Here is a 9,020-nt window from a genome sequence, read left to right on the forward strand (position 1 = left end):
TGTAAACGGTGCTTGATCTGTGCATATTTCTATTCTGATTCAGTATTTTTCACTGGAGGAAGTAATATTATGGATAGAGGACTCATATTTTGAAATTAAAACATCTTAATGATGGATATGTTTCATACAAACACGGCGCTTTGCACTTCACAAGATGTTAATTGATGGACTGGAATGGTGTCAATTCTGACGGCACCCATTCACTGCAGAGGATCCATTGGTGAGCAAGTGATGCAATGCTAAATAATTACTTTTTAATATAAATAAGTAATACAAATAAGTATTTATATTTGTATTTTAAATAAAATATAAATTAATTATTAATTTATTCATATTTAATATAAATAAATAACAATCTGTGAAAATACAGTAAAAACAGCAGTGTTGAGAAATATTATTACAATTTAAAACAACTGTTTTTTATTATTATTATTTTTTTTCAATGTCATTTATTCCTGTGAGGCAAAGCTGCATTTTCAGCAGCATTACTCCAGTCTTCAGTGTCATTAATAGATGGATCAAAGATTTAAAAAATAAGGCAGCAATAATAATCGTTTCATTAAGTGGACATAAAACACATGGAAACAGTAGACACACTGAACACATGGAGATAAAATACACTCCACAACAAATAGCTAATACACATTATGGACTCATTATAGAGAAATCAATTCCATCCATCACTGTCATTTAAATGTCATGCATTTGTTTTCTCTGATTAGTTTATATGTTCTAAACAGCAGTCTAGTTAATGCTTCTTTGCTCTGTATCATTTTTCTAATGCCGCAGTGCCAGCTGGCTACATTAAGCCGCGTCTCATGCTGCTCAAGCACTAGTGACCCAGTGTAAGTAAATGTATCTAATGATCAGGGAAGGAAAAGGCCAGCCTACACTGCCAGCAGGGGAACCGAGTTATATTATAGCACAGCACGGCTCAAAAAACAATCCCTGACCCAGTTTTCCTCAAAATATTAATGTCAGTAATATTAAATCAGTCATTTTGTGAAAAAAGCTGACTTTTCATCATCTTGGGTATACAAGTTCAGTGTACTTTGAAAACCTATAGGTTGCAGAACAGAAGTTTTAAAAACGGTTCTGAACTTGTGAACTTTGTCTGAAGTTGGTTCAATTGTATGTAGAGTTCAAATTCAAGGATTTATGAAAGATTTGCAGTCCCTCAAGAAAAAAAAAAGTATAAATTGTAAATGAAATGTCATTGTTTCTGAATTAAATCACCCCTGATTGGTCAAGGACACATGACATCTGCAAATGTGTTGAGATATGGTGCACTAGCAGTTTCAATGCCATTCTGCCTTTCTCTTTTTGAAAATAAACTTAGAGTTTGAGTATGAAAAACGTATGACTGCTTTTGCTGCAGGGAAATTTGACTTAGATTTTCTAGACCTCAGGCCTTTTTTTTTTTTTTTTTTGTAAAAATATATGTTGCTCTCCATATATTTCAGTCCAAGAAAATATATATAATTCATGTCACATTTGAGAACATATAACATTTGAATAAAAATCAGAACATATTTGACAATGTTCAAAAAATGTAAAAAAAAAAAAAAAAAAAAAAAAAAAACTATTGCAATTCTTTACAAATTAAACATTATTAAATTGTTATAAATCTAGTTTTGATCACTAGCAAATGCTTCTGTAAGATTGGAAATGTGTTTTCTTGTCCCTGAAATACATTTTGAAAGATACTTTCTATTTATTTTCAAAAATACTTTTCATTGAGCTTCACTGTTTACAATGTTTATTAAGCAAATTAACCATACTGGATCTTGTCTTCAATCTTTCTTCTTCTTCTTCAAAAAAGAGGTTAATAAGGTAATTAACTTTTTTTTTTTAATCTAAAGAACCTTTTTCACTATAATAACCTTTTGTGCAGTGGAAAGTTTCTACGGATTCATTGAACCATAGATGCCAATAAAGTCTATGCGTACTGGTATGTCTGTTGGAATCAACTGCATGCTTAGCTGACTGTTCTGAATGCATTTGAGGATATTTGTTTGTGGCTTGTCTTGGTGATATTTCAGGAGAGCTTCGCCGTGCATCTGTGCAGCGTCTGACGAGTTCTGCCTGGCTCATGACTCTCATTGTCTGATTCACTCAGTCACTGATGTCACACATCCCGTCTGTGAAGCAGGCATGGGTTGACATGTGGGACCGCAGACGGCGAGCATGAGCGCGGCTTCATTGCTCTGACATACTGTATGTCCCTTCTACCCTGCTGCCGAGGATATTTTTAGCTCCCGAGCAGAAGCCCGGGCTTCAACAAATAACATGTGGTTCTCCATAGCAAAGCTTGTGGTTATCTGTGTTAATTACATCGTTAATGTCAGCCCTCTGTCTCATTCACTTCCATACACTATCTCTGACACCCTGCCACTGACTCTATAGTGCTGTTCTAAACCATAGTGAGCTGCATTGCTGTCTAGGCAGCTGTCTTCTAAGGCAGCATCCTGCATGCTACACAGATAGTGCTTTGCACAAGAGACTCTGACTCAGGTTCCAAGAGAGTTTGGTGGTATGCATGTTGCTAAACTAAAACTCTAATAAGCATAAAGTATGTAGTGCACACAACTAAAATAGTAAATTTTTAATTATTTTTGGCTATCGTTTTGTATTGAATAAAAATAAACAATATTCATATCTGTAATCAACATGTTTTTTTTTTTTTTTTCCTTTCTGTAAGTTCATCCCAATGCATTGATTTCTACATGAAGGACACTGCATCCTGTATATTTTAATATAATTTATATATATATATATATATATATACAGTGGGTACGGAAAGTATTCAGATTAAGCATTAGTATTTTGAATGAGTTAAACCTGTATCCTGTCTTCTGAGTAACATTGAGAATATCACTATATATTGTTGCAACACCGCCGCCACGACCAGTCTGACGGGGCTCATGCTTATAACAGTAGCTTGGTGGAGTAGACTCATTTAGACCAATATAATCATTAGGTTTTAGCCAGGTTTCAGTCAAGCAGAGTACATCAAAACGATTATCTGTGATCATTTCATTTACAATAACTGCTTTGGGTGCGAGTTATCTAATGTTTAGGAGCCCAAACTTTAAAAATAGTTTTTGTTCCTTTATTTTACATTTTTCTGGTTTAATCATGATCAGATTTTTTCTAGATCCTGCATTAAATTTATATTTTGACCTCACTATTCTGGGAACAGACCGTTTTTATAGATGGGACAGCGCAAGTACTTCTATCATTTAAGCGGTCATTATGGCAGTTATTTGAGAATTGACTTACTAGTCATATGGAGCGCAGCGTCCTGGAGATGTTGTCCGACATGAGTTCCGCTCCGACTCTGCTGGGGTGCAGGCCATCAGCGCGAAAAAGCCTAGGACGCTCCCAGAAAAGATTCCAATTATTAACAAAGAGCAGTTTCTGTTCTTTACACCATGACAATAACCATTCATTTAAAGCAAAAAGTCTACTGAACCTTTCATGTCCTCGTCGATAATCGTGTCCACGTCGATAAGTGGGAAGCGGTCCTGATATTATTATTACTAAATATTATTATTTAGTAATTTTATACTTCAACTTAAACTCAGGGAAGAATTTAGTGAATTTGGGGGTCCAGGCAAAATATAGGAATGGGGCCCTATACATTTGCACACATTTACCTAAATCAACCTTGAGGATAATTTTTTGTTGTGATGCTGGCTGCTGTACAATGGTGTCCCATAGTTGTGTCCAATGTTTCTACATTTTTCATGTAGGACAACGTTATAATGGCTTTCTTTCATGTTGTAGACCAATGGTATAGGAATTAATTTACAGTTTAGATACAGGTTTTTACAGAAACAAAATACATTGTAAAATGATAAACCTCACAATTGAGACTTTTAACCATTTTTGAAAGAAAAGGGATTAGTCAGAAGTATAAATTATTATATTGATTTAAAACGGAGTTATGTGGGTGGATTTCCGCATCAGTCTTAACAAAAACTGCAGACGAGATTATGGAAAACCATGCTGTTCTCACGCCACACATCATGTTCTCACAGTGAAAAATACATTGTGGAGCAAAGACAACACTTTCACACATACAGACTTTACTAGAAAATTACCAGTAAATTGCCGTAAAGAGATCATGTGTGAACGGGACCTTTTCAAAAATACCAGCAAATTTGTTCCGGCAATTTACCGATATGAGAAGTTGTAACATTAGCAGTAAATTGCCAGAATGATGCTGTGTGTGAATGCAGAATGAAGATTACCAGTATGTGCACGTAGCCACGAGTTCAGAACGCGCTGATGTAAGACGTCTACTCTGGGCCCATCATAACATTCTGACGCAGATGACGCATTTATCTGGACTGTGTAGTTCAGTTTGGGGGTACTCTGGGTTCCGGCCAAAATTCCAAGCTCTGAGCCCTCCCCCCGGACAGCACGCCAAATACGCATAACTCTGTTTATTATATGTAGGTGTGAACTTGTGTGACAGATCGCTGTAGAGTCTCCGTTCAAGCAGCGTGTGAACCGATCATCTCTTCCTCTTTACTAGTTATACCGCAAAACAAACATGAATGAACATCAGAAGGCATCTTTTTTCAACTGCGGAAAGACGTCAATACACTGTTTTTCAAGTTCAAGTTCACCAACGTTAATCTACTCTCCTGTCTGGTTTGTTTGTCAGACAAAAATGGCAGATTCGGCTTTATGATTGGTCAGATCGCCTGTCAATCAAACTCTCTGCAAAGGGTCAATTCCCCACATTTTGAGAGCAGCTCCCTGATGCGTGCAAATGTCTCCCACTACCTATCTTTGGGTTGTAAGTATCTCTTAGCTCTGTATCATGCTTGAAAAATTTGGTCTCTATTTGCACTTTGATTACTGAGGGAGTAGCTAGTTTAATTATAGTTGCAGTTATTGTTTGCGTTTAATAAGACTAAGATAAAAACTCTTGTTTTTTATTCATTTATACTGTTTTTATTTCTGTTTAATTTGTGGAAAGGAGTTCCATTAGGAAGTCACACACAGCTTCAATCAAAGGTTCTAGGAGCTCATAATTCATGTAGCTGACAATTCAAAGTCTGAAGAGACTCATGTGAGATCATACAGGAGAGAAATCAGTCACAGTGCTGGAGATCATTGTCTTTTACTGCATATGATAATTCGTACTCAGTAGAAGTGAATTGACATTCATTACAAAATGGTTAGTTAAGCCATTTAGGTTTAGTTTTGCCATTCAGGACACTTTGATGCTTCTCCTGTCAATCAACTTGTGTGTCCCTACATATGGGAAGAAAGTGTGTGATAGTTTAAGCAGATCATTGTAGTTAAACACTATTTTCAACTTCAGTTGTTAATGGTTTTGGAAAGAGGATGTGTCTAACTGATTGCCTAAGTGTGGTGGAAGTTTCAGAATGGCTAGCGTTGCTTACAGCAGCTATCCCTGTACAGCTATGATCAGCTGTTCCTTCATCTTGGCTGAGCTTTCAATGTTGTTACGGGAAAGGATGAAGCTGATTGGTTGGTTCTTGTCACATGACCCGCGGTGCGCTTGCGGCATTCTGAAAAGTCTAAATGTTTTTATCTCGATGCGGCGCGGACGCACCTGGAAAAAAATTAGCGCGTCGCTTCCATTATGAACGCATCTGCCGCGCGTCTACATTTGATATAACGAACTTGAGCGCGCAAAAGACACTATATGTGAACGGCCCCTAAGTAAACAGTTCTGAACATTGTTACTCTCGCCCTTTTCTCCCCCCACCTAAAATTTGGTCCTAAAATCCTAGGGGCATTTTTCACAGGCTGATTTGCCAGTGCCATCCGCTTCTCGAGAACCCACTGGTTCTTTCCCGAGTCTAAGGCCGTCTCGCTTGAGATGACATGGAGTGCTTCAGTCACACAGGGTGACCTTAGTTTTGATGTATGTCCCGCTCTCGTTCGCATTTGCCTTGTGAGGCTGAGCAGCTGCTGACTCAGGGGCTGAAGGGAGTGAAAACTCTCTCCATGCATCTATCATTAGATTTACAGGCTCCGCAGGTCTCGAGAGCTCCCAGTCTATTGGATTTATGACTCTCAAACATATTCATGCCCCTTTATTAATACCCTTGCTACCTGTGTGTGGGAGTCAGTGCTCTGTGTGCTCTTCTGAAGGTGGAGGGTCATGCCACGTCACTGCTGTGTTATATTTGTATGATAATGTGCACATCTGCATAATCTCTGCTGCATACCCTGATGTTGTTATAATGGCATGTTGTTTAATGCAGCTGTTGAGGCTAGAAAATGTGAGTGGTGTTTGTCCATGTGTAACTCGTCGCTGTGATGGCAAATACTTAAAGTAATAGTTCATCCAATAATGAACATTTGCTGAGAATGTACTCACCCTCAGGAGTTGTACAAGTCCTGAAGGTTGGGCAGGTGCACACCAATGATCCTTTCTGCTGTCCTAACAGTTCATTGCAGTCTTCTTATATCTGATTTGCTGGCTAACCCAAACCAGACAGTTATAGAAGAGCACAGAACCGACTCAATAACAGCTGAGTAAAACTGTGTCATCTGTGCCTTTGGCAGGTTGAACTTTTTCAGCTGACGAAGGAAGTACAACCTCTGCTGGGCCTTTTTCACAATGGAGTCAATGTGAATGTCCCACTTCAGGTCCTGAGACATGGTAGTTCCTAGGAACTTGAATGACTCCACTGCAGCCACAGTGCTGTCCATGATGGTGAGAAGGGGGAGAGCAGGAGAGTCCATCTCCTGTTGTCCTCTCACATCAAAATCCACCAACGTATTTGTTTTGAACTGTTTTTGTGTGTAAACTATGCTTGATTTGTGCATATTTCTCTCCCGATTCAGACGGCACCCTCCCAGGATCCATTGGTGAGCAAGTGATGTAAGGGTACATTTCTCCAAATCTGTTCTGATGAAGAAACAAACTCATCTACATTTTGGATGGCCTGAGGGTGAGCACATTTTTAGGCTACTTATATGGCTCATTAAACGTTTTATTGAGAGGAAAAATGACAGAATTCACCTTTAAGTGCCTTTGTACTCTGAACTTTGCACTGAACGTCTGTCAACGTGTTTTCGGAGAAGCTTAACTTTTTCTTAAAATATGACAGCAAAAGAGTTCTAATTTATCTTGTGTCCCAGACTGCACTGGGTCTTTGTGATACTTTACGCTTGCTGCCCTCTTCAATTTGTGTGATGTTGAACATCCGGAGATGTGTCGCGTCTCTTGGACATGGCTGGCGTCATCAGAGAAGTCAGTCTCGCCCCAAAGGCATTGTGTCCACATTCTGAGTGTGTCACAACCATTAACACTCAGTTTTCAGTGTTGAGCAAATGCCTTGAGATAATGTTTTGTGTCATGGTGGTGTGAATGACTTTAGGGTAGCAAAATGATGAATCTTTTTCCCCGTAATACAAAAGACAGTTCTATAAGTAGTACAGTAATTGAAGTAAAAATGAGTCTATATACAGTTTCTGAATGTTATTATAATTTTTTTTTTGAAAATGTATGTATGTTATATATGTATGTATTCATTCATTCATTGACAGTGAGTAGCAATGTTAAAACTAAAATTCAAACCATAAAAAACTAAATTTCTGTTACTTAAAATAATTGTTTACTGAAATGTAATTTATTTATTTATTTTAGCTAGTTGTGAAAGCTAAATTTCTCATTTAATTTTAGTTCAACTTGATGTACTAAAATAACTACAATTAAAACCAAAATAAATAAACCAATTATAAAAACTTATAAAAAATACAAAAAAATACACAAATTGTGAAAATTTTAAGTAAAACTAAAATGAAAACAGAAAAAAATATATAAAAAATAAAAACTGATTCAAAATACCAACTAAAAACTATAATAGTAAATCAGTGATCATAAACTGAAATTTACAGATTTTCAAATCTACACCGAAAAAAAAATAGGTGTAGGATTTACTTTGAAACAATTTTCACAAATCGCTAGTTAAAAATAATTGTAATAGTTAAAAATAAAAGAAACAGCAAGTAAAACGTAATTAAATGTGAAGTTTTGAAGAGTAGAAGAAAAATTGAAAACGTATTTTCTTGTAAAACTTGATCTTTGTTTAACAGGGTCATATGATGTTGCTAAAAATCATTTTGTGTATTTGTTGTAATGAAATGTGTTTATGCGGTTTAAGGTTCAAAAAACACATTTTCCACATACTGTACATTATTGTTTCTCCTCTATGCCCCGCTTTTCTGAAAGGCGTCGATTTTTACAAAGCTCATCGTTCTGAAAAGCGAGGTGTGCTCTGATTGGCCAGCTATCCAGTGCATTGTGTACATTGTGGCCGAATACCTCAAGCGTGTGACGGAAATGTTACGCCCCTTACCATACTGTGATGCCCTGTCCGGCCGGAGTGACGAGACAAAAACATAAAAACCCATTATAAACGAGGCATTTTTTGCATCCAGTGGGCACATAATTACGGATAATAATGACTTGTACTGTCTTTTTACGCGTTGCGTTGCATTGCGCCACGTAAACATAAAACCATGTCTGCATGTCTGATTTGTTATCAAATAATGCACAGACCTTCAGACATTTTTATTTGTGATGTAAGTGTCCGAATGTATTTTGTGGCCTCTGCACATTGTATTATGGTGCCAATTTGGGACGATTTTTATCTCGAGAAATTCTACAAAAGGAGCACAATCTTAAGCTGCATTGGTGTAGAAATATCATGGTCAATTCCTGTTTTCAATAGCTCTCTTAAATTCAGCATGTGTTGTCATTTTACGTTGACCCCAAATGTACCTGCTCAGTGTAAGAAAATGATTCTACTGTGGTATAAAATGTCTATGCGACTCATCAAAGCTCAAAAGCTGAAAACATTCTGCCACGGCACATGCTTTTAAGCTTCAATCAGAGCTAACAGCTTTACATAGAAAGAGAGAGAAAACTGAAATTTTACACTCAATAATAGGCACTTTGTCAAGTCGGTTGACACATCCTTGACATGTTTCATCTCTGTTGAGCATCTGAATAAACATTG

This window comes from Sinocyclocheilus rhinocerous, unplaced genomic scaffold, assembly GCF_001515625.1.
Source record: "Sinocyclocheilus rhinocerous isolate Xijiao unplaced genomic scaffold, SAMN03320098_v1.1 scaffold448, whole genome shotgun sequence".
Lineage (NCBI taxonomy): Eukaryota > Metazoa > Chordata > Actinopteri > Cypriniformes > Cyprinidae > Sinocyclocheilus > Sinocyclocheilus rhinocerous.